This window comes from Bufo bufo, chromosome 7 (genome assembly GCF_905171765.1).
Source record: "Bufo bufo chromosome 7, aBufBuf1.1, whole genome shotgun sequence".
Lineage (NCBI taxonomy): Eukaryota > Metazoa > Chordata > Amphibia > Anura > Bufonidae > Bufo > Bufo bufo.
In genome coordinates, this window is record NC_053395.1 from 167,324,841 (window position 1) to 167,348,020 (window position 23,180).

At 45.5% G+C, this 23,180-nt stretch overlaps 1 protein-coding gene across 10 annotated transcripts in view; it reads right to left on the reverse strand.

The window, feature by feature from the left end:
- MLPH (melanophilin) overlaps window positions 1-20,453 on the reverse strand; it is a 114,128-nt gene extending 93,675 nt beyond the window's left edge. For 9 of the 10 annotated variants that reach the window (XM_040439879.1, XM_040439884.1, XM_040439883.1 and 6 more), the window contains exon 1: window positions 20,418-20,453. The gene's annotated coding sequence lies outside the window, so the exon portion shown is untranslated. Of the gene's footprint in view, window positions 1-12,867; window positions 12,884-20,417 lie in introns of those variants that run through there. The other variant, XM_040439875.1, reaches the window with a different exon arrangement.
- Between the last annotated feature and the right edge of the window lie 2,727 nt (window positions 20,454-23,180).

The following is a 23,180-nucleotide window of genomic DNA, read 5'->3' on the forward strand; positions in this document are numbered from 1 at the left end:
AGGAAGCAGAAGTGGAGACTGTAGGTATCTCGGCATTCTTGGCAATTTACAGTACAGTAGATGTGGTTTTCTAAACCTCATTCGCATGTTGCAGAGAAAAACAAAATCCATGCAGAAAAACTATGTGGATTTTGAAATCCGCAAAAAGCTGATTATTTCCTATATGTGACATTGAATGCATTGGGCGTAATCAACGGCCACAAAATGTGCATGCATCACTGATTATGGGGTGGAAATGCTGTGTTACTGTGGATTTTCAAAACAAATTTCATCCTTTTTGAATGCAGGGGGTAAAATCCATAGCCACATTTTGTGCATGTAACACAGGTTAAAGAAATGAAGGTTAGTTGTAGTGATGGGCAGCATAGGCAATATTCGAATTCGCAATATTTTGCTAATTTTTTGCCACATTTTCACCATAAGTTTGCAAATTAAAGATTGTGAAAATCAGTAATATAATATGCGCATACTGCACATGCAATTTCATTACCTATAACATATAATAGACAGACAATTACACAAAGGCTGTATGTCTGTCATGGTCTTACCTTCTTGCTGTTCTCCTTCGTTTGACATGTGCTGGCGGCCATCTTGGTTTCTGGGTTTCTTGTAGCCTTCCACCCTGCGGCTCCTCCTTCCCACTGGGAGGAGCTGGATGCCTAGCTCATATATATAGGAGGTCTGTGGCTTCAGTTCCTTGCTTGGTCCTCCTGTGTTCACATGCTTCTAAGACTGCTGCTGCTTCTGGTTCCTGATCCTGGCTTCGTCTGACTACCCTGCTGGTTCCTGATCCTGGCTTCGTCTGACTACCCTGCTGGTTCCTGATCCTGGCTTCGTCTGACTACCCTGCTGGTTCCTGATCCTGGCTTCGCCTGACTACCCTTCTGGTTCCTGATCTCTGGCCTCTCAAAGACTCTGCTTCGGTTTCACCATTCGTTTGGACTTTTGCTTTACAGCTTTATTTTCAATAAAGCCTTCTTATTTTCACTTATCTCTTGTTGTACGTCTGGTTCATGGTTCCGTGACATTAGGACCAAGCCATGAGTTCTGACGGTACAGGGCCATCCTCGCTACCCATGCTGGTTGCCAGACTTGATCAGCAGGATCACCTGTTGGGTCGGTTCGCTGTGGCGTTGCAAACCCTGCTTGAACGCACAGCTCATTTCGCTCCCGTTGCCGATGGGTCGGTTGTCGCTCCTACTGCCGCTCCGGTTGTTGCGCCAGAGTCTACCCCGACACCTGTGGTTGCGCCTGCGGTGTTTCGGGGTATGACCGGTTCTGCCCCTCTTCCACAGCGCTTTGGGGGAGAGCCAACTCAGTGCCGAGGTTTCCTTAACCAGGTGGGCATTTATTTCGAGTTGCTGCCACATGCCTTTCCTACTGAGAGATCAAAGGTGGGCTTCTTGATCTCGCTGCTCTCGGACAAGGCCTTGGCCTGGGCCAGCCCTTTATGGGAGAACAACAATCCGGTGGTTGCCGAGTTTTCCGGTTTTGTTGCTTCTCTTCGGAAGGTATTCGATGTGCCGGCTCGTGCTACCTCTGCTGCAAAGCTCCTTATGTCCATCAGACAGGGTTCACGATCCGTAGCTGAATATGCCATTGAGTTTCGTACCCTGGCAGCAGAGGTGGGCTGGAATAATGAGGCTCTGGTCGCTGCTTTCTCTCATGGTCTCTCGGATGCCTTGAAGGATGAGGTTGCAGCTAAGGACCTACCAGTGGAGCTCGAGTCTCTTATTTCTTTCCTGATTTTGATTGACACCAGACTCAGGGAGAGACCTTCCTTTAAGGAGAGCCTGCGGAGGTCTTCTAACAGATTGGCGCCTACGTTTGCTGTCCCACCCGTGCCTCCCTCTCCTCCCACGCCTCCTGGGGATGACTTGTCTGGGGGTGAACCCATGCAGCTGGGGTTTGCTCGCCTGTCCGAGGGGGAGAGGGTACTCCGGAGACGCGAGGGTCGATGCATGTACTGTGTTCTCGGTGGGCATTTTCGGTTTGGCATGTCCGAACCGTCCGGGAAACGCTCGCACCTGAGATCCTGTCGGGGGCAGATCTTGGGTGGAGTCTCCTCGTCCCCGGTTTCCCGTGTTGACAAACCACTGATCACTGTTGTCCTCTCCTGGGTCGGGGGCTCGGTGACGACCCAGGCGTTGGTGGACTCTGGTGCTGGTGGTTTGTTCATTGATAGTGTGTTCGCTGCCGCCAATTCCATTCCTCTGCAGGCTCGAGGTTCCCCACTGGCTCTTGAGGCGATAGACGGCAGACCCCTTCTGTCGTCACACGTGACTCATGAGACCCTTCCAGTGGGGATAGCCATTGGTGCCGTTCACAGAGAGTCGGTCTGCCTCCAGGTTATTTCGTCTCCACACTACTCGGTGGTCTTGGGCTACCCCTGGCTCCAGAAGCATAATCCGACTTTCGATTGGAGATCGGCCGAGATCCTCTCGTGGTCACCACAGTGTGGGGCTAGTTGCATCCATGGGTCTGTCAAGTTGCTGTGTACTTCCTCGGACTCTCTGTTGCCTCCTGAATACGAGGAGTACCGGGATGTATTCGATAAGGTGCGCGCGGTTGCCCTACCTCCGCACCGCCCATACGATTGTGCCATAGAGTTACAACCTGGTGCCGTTCCTCCTCGTGGCAAAGTCTATCCACTGTCGGTAGCGGAGAATGAGGCCATGGAGGAGTACGTGAGGGAGGCGCTTTCACGCGGACACATTCGCAAATCCTCGTCCCCGGCAGGGGCTGGATTTTTCTTTGTGAAAAAGAAGGGCGGTGAGTTGAGGCCTTGCATCGATTACAGGGGTCTCAATCGCATCACGATCAAGAACGCTTACCCGATACCCTTGATTTCCGAGCTGTTCGATCGCCTTAAAGGGGCCACGGTCTTTACCAAACTCGACCTGAGGGCGGCATATAACCTGGTAAGGATCAAGGCGGGCGATGAGTGGAAGACCGCGTTTAACACCAGGACCGGTCATTATGAAACCTTGGTTATGCCCTTTGGGTTGTGCAATGCGCCCGCAGTCTTTCAGGAATTCATCAACGATGTTTTCCGTGACCTGTTGCAGCAGTGTGTGGTTGTCTATTTGGATGACATCTTGGTATATTCTGAATCCATGGAGGCCCACATTCTGGATGTCAGACGAGTGTTGCAACGGTTACGAGAGAACAAGCTGTTCGGTAAGCTTGAGAAATGCGAATTTCACCGATCCCAGGTAACCTTCTTAGGTTACATCATTTCCGCTGAGGGGTTCTCCATGGATCCTGAGAAGGTTTCGGCTGTCTTACAGTGGCCCCAGCCCAGTGGTCTTCGTTCCCTGCAGCGCTTTTTGGGCTTCGCCAATTATTATCGGAAGTTCATCAGGGACTTTTCCATGCTGGCCAAGCCTCTCACGGATCTGACCAGGAAGGGCAGTAATTCCCAGGTCTGGCCGCTCGAGGCCATCCGAGCTTTTGAGGCCCTAAAGTCCGCTTTTGTGTCGGCTCCGATTCTGTCGCATCCCAACCCTGGGTTGCCCTTTGTCCTCGAGGTGGACGCGTCTGAGACGGGAGTAGGCGCCCTTCTGTCTCAGCGTAGAACACCAGAGGGTCCTCTGCTTCCTTGTGGGTTTTACTCCCGGAAACTGTCTTCCGCGGAGTGCAACTATCAGATTGGTGACAGGGAGTTATTGGCCATCGTGCAGGCCCTTAAAGAATGGAGGCACTTGCTCGAGGGTTCGGTGGTTCCGGTTCTCATCCTGACGGACCATAAGAATCTGACCTACCTTTCTGAGGCCAAGAGATTGACACCACGTCAGGCCAGATGGGCTCTGTTCTTGTCACGTTTTAATTACGTGGTCTCCTACCTACCCGGTTCCAAGAACATCAGGGCGGATGCCCTATCACGGCAGTACTCCGAGCTGTCCAGGGAGGAGTCGATTCCGACTTCGGTCATACCTCCGAATCAGATCCTGGCCGCCATTCGCACCAGCCTGACCTCTCCCCTGGGTGAGCAGATTTTGGCGGCTCAATCTGGTGCTCCCTCTGGGAGACCCAACGGCAGATGTTTTGTGCCTGAGGAGTTGCGCACTCGGTTGTTGCGAACCTACCATAACTCCAAGACCGCGGGGCATCCTGGAAAGAATCAGCTGTCCTGGGCTGTTTCACGTCTGTTCTGGTGGCCTTCCCTACGTTCCGACATCGCCGCATATGTAGCGGCATGCTCCGTTTGTGCCCAGAGTAAGTCCCCTCGGCACCTTCCGTTGGGCCTTCTGCAACCCATAGCCACCGGGGAGCGCCCATGGTCACACCTGGGGATGGATTTCATTGTGGACCTCCCTGCATCCCGAGGCCATACGGTCATTCTCATGATTGTGGATCGGTTTTCCAAAATGTGCCACTGTGTTCCTCTCAAGAAGTTACCCTCTGCACAAGAGTTGGCCACGATTTTTGCCAGGGAGGTCTTCCGGTTGCACGGTTTGCCCAAGGAGATTGTGTCGGATCGGGGGAGTCAGTTTGTGTCCAGGTTCTGGCGCGCCTTTTGCTCCCAGTTGGGGATTCATCTCTCCTTCTCCTCGGCCTACCACCCTCAGTCCAATGGGGCCGCAGAACGATCCAATCAGGCCTTGGAGCAATTCCTTCGTTGCTATGTCTCCGATCACCAAGACAATTGGGTTGACCTTCTGCCTTGGGCTGAGTTTGCCAGGAACACGGCGGTGAACTCTTCCTCTGGGACGTCTCCCTTCATGGCCAATTATGGGTTCCAACCTGCCGTGTTACCGGAGGTATTCTCTCCCCAGGATATTCCGGCTGTGGAGGATCACCTTTCCGTCCTACGTGCTTCTTGGGTACAGATCCAGAAGTCCCTTGAGGCCTCTGCGCAGCGCCAGAGACTCCAGGCTGATCGCAGACGAGCGCCTGCTCCTTCCTACCAGGTCGGAGACCATGTATGGTTGTCCACCCGCAACCTCAACCCTTCCGAGTGCTTCGCAGGCTAAACCCGGTAGCCTATGCCCTTGCGCTTCCTCCTGCATGCGGATCTCTAACGTGTTTCATGTCTCCCTGTTGAAGCCACTGGTGTGTAATCGTTTCACTTCCTCGGTTCCTCGGCCTCGTCCGGTCCGAGTGGGCAATCATGAGGAGTATGAGGTGAGCAATATCCTGGACTCACGCCTGGTCCGCGGTCGGGTGCAGTTTTTGGTCCATTGGCGTGGTTATGGTCCAGAGGAGCGTTCCTGGGTTCCCTCCGCAGATGTCCATGCTCCTGCCTTGCTCCGAGCCTTCCACGCACGCTTCCCTCAGAAACCGTTTTTTGCTCCGCGGAGGAGGGGCCCTTGAGGGGGAGGTACTGTCATGGTCTTACCTTCTTGCTGTTCTCCTTCGTTTGACATGTGCTGGCGGCCATCTTGGTTTCTGGGTTTCTTGTAGCCTTCCACCCTGCGGCTCCTCCTTCCCACTGGGAGGAGCTGGATGCCTAGCTCATATATATAGGAGGTCTGTGGCTTCAGTTCCTTGCTTGGTCCTCCTGTGTTCACATGCTTCTAAGACTGCTGCTGCTTCTGGTTCCTGATCCTGGCTTCGTCTGACTACCCTGCTGGTTCCTGATCCTGGCTTCGTCTGACTACCCTGCTGGTTCCTGATCCTGGCTTCGTCTGACTACCCTGCTGGTTCCTGATCCTGGCTTCGCCTGACTACCCTTCTGGTTCCTGATCTCTGGCCTCTCAAAGACTCTGCTTCGGTTTCACCATTCGTTTGGACTTTTGCTTTACAGCTTTATTTTCAATAAAGCCTTCTTATTTTCACTTATCTCTTGTTGTACGTCTGGTTCATGGTTCCGTGACAATGTCAAAAGCCAGGTATATGCTAACCAATAACCTATCCATAAAACAGGTACAGTCAGTGTTAAGGGAAATATGGCTTTCAGCCAGAACCTCAGCCTGATGACCACACAAATATGCCTAATAATTGGACCCAGTGGTATTCACCCATACAGTATGGCCAGTAGCATTGTGTCCCTTGTTAGCATATCTAAGGCAGGAAGGGCACATTGTAAAAGCAGTTTAACAACATTCTCTTGTCCAAGAGATGGGGGAAGATATTTGGGTGGTCACAGGGTGGAGTCTATGGTGGGGGGCTGGGACACAGGAACATATAGGTAAAAGTTGGGAGTCGAGCTCGGCCCTTCTTTTCCTGGACACCCATGGATGAACAGCATTTCAAGAGCAAGCTAAGTTATATGTGTGCTTATGTGGGTATGTATATAAGTATAATATCCCAGTAGACTTTATATGTGTACATATAGATATTTGTAGTCTGCAATTGTATTACCAGTAGATTATATATGCTGTTTATGCATGAGTCTCTATATGTACATGTACTAATGGTCAGGTACTGGATGTTAGCTGGTTAAAGGAGTAGATCCAGTAGACTGTATGACTCTGGATATACTGTATATACATACACATTATTAGCCACATTTGCTTAGTATCCAGGGTGGGCAGGAACGGAGGTGGCTGTGTGTGGTGGTGTCCTCTATGTATTGTGTTATCTGTATCTTTATGTATAATGTCTATTGCTTTGTCATCTCTATGTTATCAGTAAACTATTTATATATATATATATATATATATATATATATATATATATATATAAGTATCTGCGAGGGTTGTGTGTTGCTCCTGGGGTATATGAAGAACTGGAAGAGGTGTAATAATACACAGAATAATCGGGTTATTTGGGAAACAAGGGCAACATGCTAGGAATAGAATAGACAGAAAACAGAGATATACAGTACAGACCAAAAGTTTGGACCCACCTTCTCATTCAAAGAGTTTTCTTTATTTTCATGACTATGAAGGCATCAAAACCATGAATTAACACATGTGGAATTATATACATAACAAACAAGTGTGAAACAACTGAAAATATGTCATATTCTAGGTTCTTCAAAGTAGCCACCTTTTGCTTTGATTACTGCTTTGCACACTCTTGGCATTCTCTTGATGAGCTTCAAGAGGTAGTCCCCTGAAATGGTCTTCCAACAGTCTTGAAGGAGTTCCCAGAGATGCTTAGCACTTGTTGGCCCTTTTGCCTTCACTCTGCGGTCCAGCTCACCCCAAACCATCTCGATTGGGTTCAGGTCCGGTGACTGTGGTGGCCAGGTCATCTGGCGCAGCACCCCATCACTCTCCTTCATGGTCAAATAGCCCTTACTTTCAAATTTTTCCCAATTTTTCGGCTGACTGACTGACCTTCATTTCTTAAAGTAATGATGGCCACTCGTTTTTCTTTACTTAGCTGCTTTTTTCTTGCCATAATACAAATTCTAACAGTCTATTCAGTAGGACTATCAGCTGTGTATCCACCTGACTTCTCCTCAACGCAACTGATGGTCCCAACCCCATTTAGAAGGCAAGAAATCCCACTTATTAAACCTGACAGGGCACACCTGTGAAGTGAAAACCATTTCAGGGGACTACCTCTTGAAGCTCATCAAAGAATGCCAAGAGTGTGCAAAGCAGTAATCAAAGCAAAAGGTGGCTACTTTAAAGAACCTAGAATATGACATATTTTCAGTTGTTTCACACTTGTTTGTTATGTATATAATTCCACATGTGTTAATTCATAGTTTTGATGCCTTCAGTGTGAATCTACAATTTTCATAGTCATGAAAATAAAGAAAACTCTTTGAATGAGAAGGTGTGTCCAAACTTTTGGTCTGTACTGTACATAAATCTCCAATTTCCAATAAGCAAAATTCTCCTCATCAGTCAGCATACCTTACAATGGCAGTCCTGTGCACTATGAGATACTCAACTCTAGCTCTCATCTGACTAAGAACCAGTAAGCCTGAAAATTGCTTGATTTGTGTGGGATGGCTTGGGGGGACCTGTGCACCTAGATCATTATCATTAGGGTGACAAAAATTTTAAATTTTGTTTTTGGATGCCAGCCAACTCTTCTTAACTGCTTAGGAGGGCTACAAAAAAAATTCAGTTTTCTAATTTTCCTAATATTATATTCAATAACCTTTCTATACTGTTTTGTCATGTAAACTCATTTGCATAAACTTGAATATGGGAAAGACATGCAAATAGAGTTTCAGCTGAAAAACAAGGCAGATTCTGCTATTTTGCATGTCTTTCCCATATTCAAATTTATGCAAATGAGTTTACATGACAAAACAGTATAGAAAGGTTATTGAATATAATATTAGGACAATTAGAAAACTTACAATTGTTATGCAGCCCATCTAAGCAGTGAGAGAAGAGTTATCTGGCATCCCCAATTTTTTTTTTTACTATTTTTGTCACCCTAATGATAATGATCTAGGTGTGTAGGTCCCCCCAAGCCATCCAACTCAAATCAAGCAAACTTGAGGCTGATCCTGGCAATATCATAGCCCATGAGGTTAATCTGAGGTGTGATTATTGCTAGTTGTCTCATAGTGCACAAGACTGTTATTATAAGGTATGCTGACTGTACCTGTCTTATGAATAGGTTGTTGGCTTGCACATACCTGGATTTTATCATACAGTCTTTGTGTGATTCTATGTTGTATATTATATGTAATGATTTAATAATATAATCTCTATAAAAATAAATAATTAATGATAGGTTAAAAAATACTTCTAATAAAAATGGATTAAAGATAGGTAAAATAACTATTAAAAAAAAGATATGGAAGATAGATAGCATAATAAGGATTTAAAGAAAAAAATCTAGAATATTCGCAATTATGAAGATATAGCATTATATTCTAGATCTTCGTGAATTCTCGAAGTGCCGATATTTGCGTTACAAATTCGCGATTAGAATATTTGCGCTCCACACTAGCTATTTGCAGTGAAATACCTATCCAATTGATAATAATGGGATCTGTTGGGTTTCTAGTATGGATTCCATCATTCTGCTGAGCAAAATATCACTGCATGCAGCACTATTTACTCTGGAATCTGTGCAACGGACTTAACCGATGCCGGGGTCTCTTCTACAGGTGTTATGTCAGTTTGTTAGTTTTTCGTGACGCCAGTTGCATTTCAACAACGAGGGACTAAGTCCCCCTATCTAGAAGGTGATGGTGGGACCCAGGTGTAGGAATGCCAGAGTGGTGTAAGGGTTGCCTATAGTGTCCCTTTAGGTGCGGCTTTGCATTTGTCACGGTGCTCCTACCTGGATATCCAGAACCCCAAGGGTGGTCGTCTGAAGCAGTGATAAAAGGGCTAACAGTTCAGGGATTTGCAGAATAAATTGAGTCTAGACTGGCATTTAAGTAGTTAACAGCTTTACTTGAATAAAATTTTATCAGGAAACAATCTTCCAACTTTATCTTGGTTATCAGCAGATTTTGGCATAAGTTTTGGCTGGCAAACACAATCAGCTCTGCTACATCTGTACTCTTTCAACGCTATGTGGGATGGATTAAAGAGGACCTTTCATGGGTCCGAACATTTTAAGATAACTATCTGGACATGTAGAGTGGCGCCCAGGGATCTCACTGCACTTACTATTATCCCTGGGTGCCGCTCCGTTCGCCTGCTGTGGCCCTGTTACCTTCTCCCGCGCTATATGGTAATTGCTATCGGTAAACCAGGGAGGAGTCTGCCCTGTTTCTCCCTGGGCGTTCCTTCTCCCGCGCTGTAGCGCTGTCCAATTGCAGCGCAGAGCTCACAGCCAGGAAGAAAAAAACCTCCTAGGCTGTGAACTCTGCGCTGCGATTGGACAGCTCTACAGCACGGGAGAAGGTAACGGGGCCACAGCAGGCGAACGGAGCGGCGCCCAGGGATAATAGTAAGTGCAGTGAGATCCCGGGGCGCCACTCTACATGTCCAGATAGTTATCTTACAATGTTCGGACCCATGAAAGGTCCTCTTTAAATAGGAACTTTTTCCTTTCTGCTGTAGGCTGCAACTTAGCTCTCTGTAGTCTGACTTTGTCTTTCTCCTGATCTGTATCTTTGTCTTGATCTTTTTCTTTATTCAAGGAATCTTTCTTCCTGACTTTGGAGGCATTCAGCTTAGGCCTCCAGGCCCAGCAGACAGGCTCTGTTGCCTGGCACACAGCCTTCCCCCTACAGGGGGTAAGCTACTCTACACAATCTGTCCCTAAGGAGGGGAAGGCTAGACTCGACCTCTCCCTTAGGAGGGTAGGTTAGACTGACCTTCACTAGCTAAACTCCTCCCTCTCTAGAGAGGGCTAGAATGGAAAGACAAATTTTATTCTATGTAAACTAGCTCTGCCAATGTTGCCGCCATCTGCTGGTGAACCAAGTACATTACACTTTAACAGTCATTTGCAAGAAAATATACATACACATTATGCAGGATATGGCAATAAATATGCAAGATGATACAGGATCAACCATAAAAGATAGTGGGGGTGCAAAAGAGGTGGTAATGCCACTCTGGGGCGTTACATCTGCGACAGATGACCATGCTAGAATCTCCTCCTCTCACCTAAATTAGACATGTACATAACTTTTTAGTTATACAACAGTAAAACAGGCTGCCTTATCAAAGACATTGGTGGTATGTCATAGGATATGCCAAGTATTATCCAATCGGCAGGGCTATGGAGCAGAGCTGGCAGGAGACATCCCATGCAGTAGAGCCAACTGAAGACAAATAGCACTGTGCTTTCCTAGAACTGTTAGCATCACGTGGCTGCGGTATTACAGTGGTCAACATTCTGTTTGCCACTGCTCAGAAGCTAGCGGCATATGCCAATAATATGGCACCACTATATGATGGTATCTATTATGAGACAGCCGCTATAAGATTTATTAACACTGGATAGCCCCTTTAAGGTCTAGGCTCAGTCCTGTGACACACAATTTAAAAGGATCATCTCACAAAGGCAACCCCTTCTCTAAAGTGGGGTTGAGCTGTGATTCCACGCACAGCCGCTATACAATGTACGGCGCTGTGATTGATGCGCTGAGAGAAAGCCGCGGCGCTCACAGGAGCACTTGTGCCTTCTCAAACAGCTGATTAGAGGGGCCTGGTGTTTGAGCCCCACCGATCAGATACTGATGACCGATCCACAGGATCGGTCATCAGTATTAAAATGCGAGAGTCTTGTGAGTGCCGTGGATTTGTACATGGGAACTCATAGTAGCTGGCGCTGGCCATGTACGTTTCATGCAGTAGAAATGTAGTGTAACATGCCCAGCATTCAAACTGAATGAAGTACATGGAAGGGTTGGTTCTGCCACTGTGAAAGTTTCCATTACATAGGGGCTCCCAGCTCTGGCTCATGAAAGGGGACCCCTCTCTACATAGTCCATAGGTCCTAACAAGGTACAGTCCATAAAAATAGGAGGGTTAGCACTTATTCAACCATTTGATTTCCTGTCTGAGTGATTACAGTTTAGCTGATGACAGGAATTTCTAGCTGCCATACTGTCAGGGGCGGATTGGCCATAGACCCTACAGAAAACTTTCCTGGTGGACCGATGCCCCAGGGGGCCACCCAAGTCCTCTTCTCTGCTGCTGGCTGGGTACATAATGAGCTCTGAGTGGTAATTAATGCTGTGAGAGTCAGGTACTCATGTACCCGGCCATCTTCAGCACATGCCCTGCTGAATTCAACTGCTGTGGCCCGTACCTCACCTCCTAAGCCCTCTGCTCCATAGACAACTGGAGGATGATGGTAGCTATTGATGGCCATTGCAGTTGGCCAGATTTTGGGGCAGTATATTGTGCTACACTGTGTTATTTGGTTCTGCTGGGATTGTATTTTGCACTATGGCATTGTTGAACCCGCCTACTTGTGTTACCCCGCCTTCTGTTAATTTGGACCTGCCTACAAAATGGGGCCACTTTTAGTTTTTTTTTCAGGGCCACTTTAAGTTCCCAGTCCGCCCCTGCATACTGTATTTTGGCTCTTTATATTATAGTGGCTTCATTTTAAACTTAGGCAGCAATGAGCATTAGATGAAATAACACAGACTCAGGATAAAAACAAATATACGGTAACTGTGTGATGACGCCAAAGAAAATTGTCCTGTGGTGACCACTTTATTGCAAGTGGTTCCAGTTTTCATAACCTCCAAAATGATATTGCACACCATTTTTATACCCTTCTTTTTTGAGCATACGTTAGGTTTAGTCATACTTCTACAGTTTATTGAAATAATATCCATAGTGTCTATGCGTATGACCATGACGGAGAGAAATACATGAAAGCAGGTTTTCTCAGAAATGGATTACTACTGTTTTTGCTTAGAAAACATTATATTATCTACAGTCAGCCTGATCTGGTAGGGAAGTGTAACATGTAGTAATATATGGTTATAGTCATTTTTCTGGATAAAAGTTTTTATACCAAAATTGTGATTATTGTCATATTTGCACCATAATTTTAAGCTTCTCTCCACTTTTCTATAATGGCGAAAAAGGGGGACAGGACTTAGCGGGAGAGGTTGGGACTTAGCACGGCCCACCGTATTTACTGTAACGTCTTGCAGAAACTGGTGTACCGGCCCTGGCTAGTGTAGAGTTGAGTTTCTGGTACATGGAGGCGCAGAGATGCAAATAATTTATTAAGAGGCATCTGCCTCTTAACAGATTAGGTGCATCTTACTCCAGGAGATCATAACTGGCGTTTCCATCCCCAATATGTTGTATGGGGTTTAGTAGCATTATATCAATTGTATCTTTAGCAGCGCATGAACAGCTGCTGTTCCAGTAGCGGAAACAGAACCTCTGCGCTTACACCGCTACCCAGGGCAGTGGCGCAGGCGCAAGATGTCAGTTTTCTCAGATCCTCCTGATAAGATGCTGCCCACAGATTACAAAGCATTTTCATGGTAACAGGTTCTCTTTAAGGAGAATTCTGTGTACAGCATAGAGTATATTTCCAGATAAGGTTAAAATAACAATAGCTTACTAATGTTCCTGTGAAGGCCATTACTACTGTACGTATCTTCCAGTACCTCCCAGCTCCAGGGATCTCTGCTCACATACTATTTACCCTCTCACCTTTCCAGTTTGTTTTTCGAGATCACTAAGTGGTGGTTAATGGCTCAGCTAAATCTTTTTACAGCTCTCCGTTAATCACACTGCCCTACAAATGCGGAACATCCTGCTCTTGTAGGATGCTATCACTGCTGCCAAGAGGTAGTCAGTATATTGAGTCAGGTGTATAGTTTGAAGCTCCTGGAGTCTGTGCAAATATCTGTTTCAGGGAGCCTCCATAACTTTAACATGCAGTTTTGCTCAATGACATCATGTGCATTATAAAACACATACGTGTTTTGCAAAGACCATAACAGGCCTTCCATAAATTTATGTGAGGCCTCTGCTGTACCTCCTTATACCTCCAATTTCATACAGAGGTTTTTCCTGAAGGATGCCATAGTCTGGATTATTTAGAGATGTCATAAAATGCCCCATGTATGGGGTCATCAAATATTGTACTAACCCAACCCATCTTACTCCCTAAAGTAGAGGCTTAAACTACCTACCAAAATCAGTGGGTTTAGCCAACAGCCATCTAATGGGTATGGTCAACTTAACTAAGTAGGATGCTGTTGCTCCTGGGTTCTGGGGTATTGAGGGCTGAATGGTCTCTCTGCCACCAATAAGGACAGTAGGACTACAAGTGACATTTTTGGGGAGCCTTGTCATAGATTTTGCATTTGGCCCATAGTAGCTTCACGTTACACCCCTGCAAACACTATTGATGCTACCTAGGAGAACAGCAGCGCCATGAAGAAACAATATGGAAGCACAGGGTCTCAGAACTTACCATACTATTCAGAATCTATGAATAACAAGACATACGTTTATCATATAAAGGAATAAATGTTTTGGGATGATTAAAAAATGGTGGAAAATCAAGTCAGAGCCATAAATCGTTAGGTTCACTAAAGAAAATCTGCCAGCAGGATCCTCACTATAAAACCAGGCCTAATGAATGCTAAAGATGACCCTGAAAAGCATATCTTTCTTAAGCTGATCCTTGTGCCATCTGAGAGAAATCAGTGCTTAAATTCATATGCAAATGATGCTTAAGTGCACCAAGGGTGGGCCCTAGCCATCTAGTGCACCTCAGCTTCTCCAATCTGCAGCACGGGACACTCCCGTCTCCTCTTGATTGACAAGGCCAGGCATCAGCATCGTCATCTGGCCTGGCAGTTTAATCCTGCTGCTGCATCTACAGTTTAACCCCTGTCATCATCTGTGTGGAGGGAAAGCAGAATTATATGTACTGCGCATGTGCCGGGGGTGGACTGTATGGCTCAGTTGTGGTATTACAGGGCAGGCTAGATGATGCTGCTGATGGCAATCTCAATCAAGTGGAAGGCGGATTGTCCAGTTCTGTAGAACAGACGAGATAAGATACACTAAGTGGTTAGAATCCCCACATCTCTATAATTGCGCAATAAAGGGGTTGTGTGGGTTCAGAGCTGAACCTGGACATATCCCGTTTTTCATCCAGGCAGCCCCCCTGAGGGGAGCATCGAAGCATTTTATATAAGCTGTTTGTATATATTTATGATACTGCTAGGCGGAGGTGGGTTCACTGCTAGGCAGAAGCCTCCGCCTAGCAGAGACCCGATATGTCATCGAATCTCCAGAAAAAGCCCTTGCCCTGTGTGATTCAGCGCAGGACAAGGGAGAGCATCAGGGCGTGAAATGAGGCACTGTCTGGGTGAAAAAGGGGATATGTCCGGGTTCAGCTCTGAACAAGGACAACCCCTTTAAGAGAGATATGGTTTTAATCAGAAGGGTCAGGCCACTAGACCTGGTTTATTAGGATCGATCCTGCTGACAGATGCTCAATACCAAAAACAATGTGTAAGAAAAATATATCCTGAGAATACCTTGAGTCCTTTTTTTCTTTAGACTACCTTAATTCAGATTTTGTAATGTGGTGTAATACAAAGACAAACTACAACCATAAAGGTAAAAACTACTAAAACTACTTCTATGGAATCCACATTATGAAACCACATGTAACAGAAGCTCGATCAGACTATTTACATGTGCTATTTAATACGGAGGTTTCCTTTTTGAAATTAATAGAGAAATAGAACAGTAAAATCTTAACAAAAGAGTGCCAAAATAGGGCATGTGTAAACTAGGCCTGACAAAGGGCTGTATATCCCAAAAATTATCCTATGGACAAAGACCAACTGTTTATATTCAGTTCAGGCATAAATTATAAAGCTCAAAGCCAGGGACGGATTAAGTGCATGAAAGGCCCGGGGCTGTCTACCCAACTTGGGTCCCTCCCTCCATTTTAGTTTAGTTTTATTTTTTTGTATGAAGAGGCTGCAGTGCTTCATGAGCGCCACAGTCTCTTCCTAGGCCATATGACATCTTCAGACAAAAAAAAAATAAAAAATTACCCCAAATTGGGTCCTAAACTGAAAAATTTGGTCGCCAAATTTAAAATACCTATAATTATAATAAAAAAGACATGGAGGAGAATACAGCACCACATACCTCTTACATCCAGTGACATCTCCTGTCATGTAGACCTTCTCTTTCCTCTTCTCCTCCATTTGACCCAGACCACCATGGCAAATTCTTTCAGCCACATCTCATCTCTACAGTTTGTAACACAGACACGTTAGATTTCTCAATTTTTCCATCAACCTCCCCATCCTGGTGTCCCTACAGTGTCATCCTGCTGCCACCCCCAATACTGGGCCCGTTGTGCTCCCCAATGCCCCAGGTACTATACTGCTTAAAAAATAGTGACCCTAATAGACATAATTGGAGTCATTTATCAAACTGGTGTAAAGTAGAACTGGATTTCCAAAAGAGCTGTCAAAAATGAATGGTGGAACCTGATTGGCTGCTATGGGCAACTAAGCCAGTTCTACTTTACACCAGTTTGATAAATTACCCCCAAATGTTCCTATAGTGTCCACAGCAGCTATAATGTCCCCTAGAGTGCCCCCATTAATAATAACACCCTATATTGTGCTCCAGGCAATAATCCCTGTATAGTGTCCCCAAAAATAATAGTATTGCCCCTACAGTGCCTCCCCAATAGCAACACCCCTATATAGTAATTTGCACCACACTGCCCCCACATAGTAATCCCCCCATAGTAATTTGCCCCCACACAGTAATTTCCCCCAAACTGCCCCCATATAGTAGTTTGACCCCACACAGTAATTTCCCCTACATAGCAATTTGGCCCACACTGCCCCTACATAGTAATTTTCCCCACACTGCCCAATATAGTAATTTCCCGCCACATAGCAATTCCCCCACACTGTCTCCACATAGCAATTCCCCCACACTGTCCCCACATAGCAATTCCCCCACACTGTCTCCACATAGCAATTCCCCCACACTGTCCCCACATAGCAATTCCCCCACACTGTCCCCACATAGCAATTTCCCCACACTGTCCCGACATAGCAATTCCCCCACACTGTCCCCACATAGCAATTTCCCCACACTGTGCCCACATAGCAATTTCCCACACTGTCCCCACATAGCAATTCCCCCACACTGTCCCCACATAGCAATTTCCCCACATTGTCCCCACATAGCAATTCCCCCACACTGTCCCCACATAGCAATTCCCCCACACTGTCCCCACATAGCAATTTCCCCACACTGTCCCCACATAGCAATTTCCCACACTGTCCCCACATAGCAATTTCCCCACACTGTCCCCACATAGCAATTTCCCCACACTGTCCCCACATAGCAATTTCCCACACTGTCCCCACATAGCAATTTCCCCACACTGTCCCCACATAGCAATTCCCCCACACTGTCCCCACATAACAATTTCCCCACATAGCAATTTTCCCACATAGCAATTTCCCCACACTGTCCCCACATAGCAATTTCCCCACACTGTCCCCACATAGCAATTTCCCCACACTGTCCCCACATAGCAATTTCCCCACACTGTCCCCACATAGCAATTTCCCCACACTGTCCCCACATAGCAATTTCCCCACACTGTCCCCACATAGCAATTTCCCACACTGTCCCCACATAGTAATTTGCCCCACACTGCCCCACATAGTAATTTGCCCCCACACTGCCCCACATAGTAATTTGCCCCCACACTACCACATATAGTATTTTGCCCCCACATAGTAGTCCCTCCCATAATAATTTGCCCCACACTGCCCCACATAGTAATTTGCCCCCACACTGCCCCATATAGTAATTTGCCCCGACATAGTAGTCGCTCCCATAATAATTTGGCCCCACACAGCCCCCACATTCCCCCGATGTACTCGATGTCTCTTCACTAATATGTCCTCCTGTGTCCCCCCTCACATGTCCCCCAAAGTAGGCACATGAAATAAAAAAAATAAAAAATAAAAAAAATTAAAAGCTAAATACTCACCTATGTCCAGGGCCAGGCGCTTGCTCGCAGAGGAAGGCGGAATGAGGCAGGCGTGCACACGTCACAGTTCTGCGTTCCGGCACAGGCGTGCGATGACATCATCACGCCCGCCTGCGACGGGATTTCACTACTGCATAGACCTCAGGCCTACTAGGCCTGAAGCCTATGGCAGTGATCGGCGACGGAAGTTATATGCGCTCCCGTGCCCCGCCACAGTATGTGGGCGTTCGGGTCGGTGTAGGGCCCCTCAGCGGTTCTGGGCCCGGGGCTGCCGACCCGAACGTCCCTATTGTAATCCGCCACTGCTCAAAGCTGCACCAAAAAGGCAAAGCCAAAGCCTAACTGCAAGTTTAGTGCTGTGTGTGAACTACAGTATATGTAATCCATCACTGTGCAGAAAACGACACATAAAAATAATCATACATAACCATAGTTATCGAATCATATGTACACCAGCTGTACTATTTTTCCAATAAAATAAAACATAAAAACAATGCAAATGCCAACCATAGAATAAACAGAATTGATTTCTTCATAGTCAAAGTGAGTCTGTTAGCTGGCATGATTTTAGGATTTTTTTTAAATATGGTGACAGAAATGTAACAAAAATTTATCACCAAACATTATAAAAAATATGTTTAATCTAAAACTTGATTTAAACAATAGGTCATTTTCTGATGACACATTCATTGTGTCTGATAGCATTCAGGGGGCGACAACTAGCTATTTGTCGTCAACTACTTGGTATTCTTAATTGGGAGTTCTATTATAAAAGGAAATATGTAATCAGAAAATGACCTATTGTTTAAATCAAGTTTTAGACTAAACATTTTCCTTTCTTTTAGAATTTTTGGTGATTTTTAAAGCCTACCTGGGCCATAGACACAATGGGACCTCATTGATTGCTATGGGTAAGTTTTCTAGGTATGCTCTATGGTCTGTGCAGAGGTCTGATATTAATGTATCTTATTCAGTTCAGACATTAGCCTCACGCTGTCCCCAATAGGGCTCACAATGTAAGTTCCCTATCAGTATGTCTTTGGAGTGTGGGAGGAGATCAGAGTACCTGGAGGAAACCCACACAAACACCAGGAGAACATACAAACTCCATGCAGATGTTGTCCATGGTCAGATTCGAAACCAGGAGCCCAGCGCTGCAAGGCACCAGTGCTAACCACTGAGCCACCGTGCTGCTTATTAGTATCATAGATAGTGGATCCTGTGTTATCTATACAATTGTATATACAACTGGAGGAACTAAAGAGGCCATTGTTAGAAGAAGTCCAGGCAGCATGCTGAATGTAGGGCTGGTTTGATGTTGTGTCCCACATCTCACCACCTAAGCCCCCTCACAGCCAGCCAGTGGAAGTTTTTGGGGCTGTATTTTTTGCTGCTGGCAGTATTTTGTGATGGGCTGTGATATTTGGCACTTTTGGGAGTGTAAAATGTGCCACAATATGGTACTGTTGGCCCTGCCTTCCATAAATTTGGACCCGACTACAGAACAGGGCCTTTAGTATTTTTTCCAGGGCCACTTTAAGTTCCCAGTCCGCCCCTGCTGAGGTTCTTCTGTCAAATTCTGTAGTCATCTGTTTAGATTTCATATGTATTGTGCTATTCTCCTTTAGGCTATGGTCACATCTGTGGAAGAGGTTTTGGCAAAAATAATGTTGCGCAGAATGATATTTTGTCTGGCAAAATGCCGGTTGTCCTAGCGGAAATCCGACACGCCCCATTGTGGTAAATAAGATTTTTCAAGTGATGGCAGCGTCCTATGCTGGAATGGAATACCAGAATCTGACCGCAGATATACAGCTAGCCTTACAAGCGTTACACAATTTTTGTTTAACTTTACACTTGGCTGGCAAAATCTTGGCGAGCTGGAAGTGGGAAATTATTTGTTTTCATTGCATTTGATTCTTAAAGCGCATCTGTCAGCAGATTTGTACCTATGACACTGGCTGACCTGTTCCATGTGCTTTCGTCAGCTCAAGGCATCTGTGTTGGTCCCATGTTCATATGTGCCCGCATGGCACCGCAGTTGCAGAGAAAGCAGAGCCTCCAGGGGTAACGGCAACACCCTCGTTGCTCCTAGAGGCTCTTTTGCATATAGTAAAACTTCGGGGGTCATGTATTAAGACCGGCATTTTAGACACCATTCTTAATAACCCCTATATCTGGTGCAGGCATCTACATAAGTTCGGCGCATCCAGCGCCGGTCTAAATCCGACAGCTGGCTTACATTAAAACCATTTTCTATGTCTAAAACAGTCGAAGAGAATAAAGAAGGGACCTGCTCACTTTTTTAGACCTGGCATGAGTGAGGAAAAGCTGCAATCTGCGCCAGAAATACGCCTAAGATAGTTGTATTTCTGGATAATATATGACCCCCTTGATTTTTCTCAGCATTGGGGGCACATATGAACATGGGGCCAACACAGATGCCTTCAGCTGCCAAGCACACATGTAACAGGTCAGCCAGTGTCGTAGGTACAAATCTGCTGACTGATGCCCTTTAAATAGATTTTAAACCAAAATGCATCATATTCTGCTGCATTTTAAGCTAAATTTTAGGCCCAGTCACGTTAGTAAATTTGGCTAACGACTCTGGACATCCAGCACCAGATGGATCTTCTGAATCATTCTCTTTAGAAACAGGAGAGATTCTGGTAATAGGCAGGATCGGATATAAATCCTGGCTGCTGCCATATGTCCGTACGGCTTCATACATCCACTATTTTGCAGATACATGCTTGTTCTGTATATCTCCCTAACTCCTATTTAACTCAATAGAACATTTAAATTCTATTGAAAAAGGTGACCAAGATCCCTTTGCTCTTGTCGTAGGTGAAGACCCAGGTGCCAAAACCCCACTGATACTACTTTTATCAGCTAAACTTGATGCATCTTATTCCTGTGCCACCGCCTGCTGTAGGTTCTGTTAGACCCGGCTGTTCATCTATTCTCACAGTAAATCTCATCAGTCGCAGTACTATAGCAAAGTCAATAGAAAATAGTTGCAGTAAAGTAACACGACAGATGGCGAGTATATATTTTATGCAAAAAGAAATTAGTATAAAAGTATAAGAGACAAGGGCCGTTACCTGTTCTGCAGCTGCAGCTGGAATGTCTGGCTTGGACTCCCTGTAAAAAGATTATGTGTATTTGTGAAGGGGGGCAGGCCCTGCCTGGGTTGTCACATACTCCTGCCCTCCCTCAGTGTCACCTCCCATAGCCAGAGGCAGCAGCAGCGCCCTTATCACATGAGTATAGGGCTGGGCACACTGTGGGCACTGATTAAATCCGGTCCCAAATGGATATACGGAAGAAATGTATGCAGTTCAATGGAGTCCTTTATTATTATACATTATTACTATTATTATATTAGATTATTCGATTTGATTCATACAGGGAGCGCAGAATTATTAGGCAAGTTGTATTTTTGAGGATTAATTTTATTATTGAACAACAACCATGTTCTCAATGAACCCAAAAAACTCATTAATATCAAAGCTGAATATTTTTGGAAGTAGTTTTTAGTTTGTTTTTAGTTTTAGCTATTTTAGGGGGATATCTGTGTGTGCAGGTGACTATTACTGTGCATAATTATTAGGCAACTTAACAAAAAACAAATATATACCCATTTCAATTATTTATTTTTACCAGTGAAACCAATATAACATCTCAACATTCACAAATATACATTTCTGACATTCAAAAACAAAACAAAAACAAATCAGTGACCAATATAGCCACCTTTCTTTGCAAGGACACTCAAAAGCCTGCCATCCATGGATTCTGTCAGTGTTTTGATCTGTTCACCATCAACATTGCGTGCAGCAGCAACCACAGCCTCCCAGACACTGTTCAGAGAGGTGTACTGTTTTCCTTCCTTGTAAATCTCACATTTGATGATGGACCACAGGTTCTCAATGGGGTTCAGATCAGGTGAACAAGGAGGCCATGTCATTAGATTTTCTTCTTTTATACCCTTTCTTGCCAGCCACGCTGTGGAGTACTTGGACGCGTGTGATGGAGCATTGTCCTGCATGAAAATCATGTTTTTCTTGAAGGATGCAGACTTCTTCCTGTACCACTGCTTGAAGAAGGTGTCTTCCAGAAACTGGCAGTAGGACTGGGAGTTGAGCTTGACTCCATCCTCAACCCAAAAAGCCCCCACAAGCTCATCTTTGATGATACCAGCCCAAACCAGTACTCCACCTCCACCTTGCTGGCGTCTGAGTCGGACTGGAGCTCTCTGCCCTTTACCAATCCAGCCACGGGCCCATCCATCTGGCCCATCAAGACTCACTCTCATTTCATCAGTCTATAAAACCTTAGAAAAATCAGTCTTGAGATATTTCTTGGCCCAGTCTTGACGTTTAAGCTTGTGTGTCTTGTTCAGTGGTGGTCGTCTTTCAGCCTTTCTTACCTTGGCCATGTCTCTGAGTATTGCACACCTTGTGCTTTTGGGCACTCCAGTGATGTTGCAGCTCTGAAATATGGCCAAACTGGTGGCAAGTGGCATCTTGGCAGCTGCACGCTTGACTTTTCTCAGTTCATGGGCAGTTATTTTGCGCCTTGGTTTTTCCACACGCTTCTTGCGACCCTGTTGACTATTTTGAATGAAATGCTTGATTGTTCGATGATCACGCTTCAGAAGCTTTGCAATTTTAAGAGTGCTGCATCCCTCTGCAAGATATCTCACTATTTTTGACTTTTCTGAGCCTGTCAAGTCCTTCTTTTGACCCATTTTGCCAAAGGAAAGGAAGTTGCCTAATAATTATGCACACCTAATATAGGGTGTTGATGTCATTAGACCACACCCCTTCTCATTACAGAGATGCACATCACCTAATATGCTTAATTGGTAGTAGGCTTTCGAGCCTATACAGCTTGGAGTAAGACAACATGCATAAAGAGGATGATGTGGTCAAAATACTCATTTGCCTAATAATTCTGCACGCAGTGTATGGGCACTAATCAACGTACACTATAGGCGTTGGAATACAGGATTAAAAAAAATCTCATTGGGAGACAGGGTCCCCAATGAGTGATGAAGTCTTTGTACAGCATCCTTAAAAAAAACTGTGGACTCCAGAATATGTCACTGCTGGGTTTAAGATTTTTATGAATTTTATGATCTTTTATGTATAAAGCACAAATTTATGCAGTGCCATTCATTGCATGACGATGCAAGACAGGGACATTTTTTATCCTTTTTTACTGCCTAAGGCCTCAGGCACACGACAGTATTTTTTCACAGTCCGCAAAACGGGTTCTGTTGTTCCGTTTTTGTTTCCGTGTGTCTTCCTTGATTTTTGGAGGATCACCAGACATGAAGGAAAGTGAAAGAAATCGAAGTCAAGATTGCCTTGCAAATGATAGGAAAATAACGGACGCGGACGCGGACGCGGATGACAATCTTGTGTGCCTCTGTGTTTTTTCACGGACCCCTTGACTTGAATGGGTCCGCGAACCGTTGTCCGTGAAAAAAATAGGACAGGTCCTATTTTTTTGACAGACTGGAAACACGGATCACGGACGACAAACGGTGCATTATCCGAGTTTTCAACGGACCCATTGAAAGTCAATGGGTCTGCAGAAAATCACGGAAAACGGAACAACAGACACGGAACACAACAACGGTCGTGTGCATGAGGCCTAAGGACCATGGTACAGATGATCTGTATTGTATGGATGTAACATGTACTTTTTGTACTGATCAGAGTGAGGTGTTTCTACAGTGTCCATGAGAAATAAGACTTTTTATAGTATGCAAATTACCCCCTAAGTGCAACAAGAGCGATGCCTTTGCACCCAGAGGCTCCACTCCCTGTCTGCTATGCGGCGCCCGCACTGCTGTG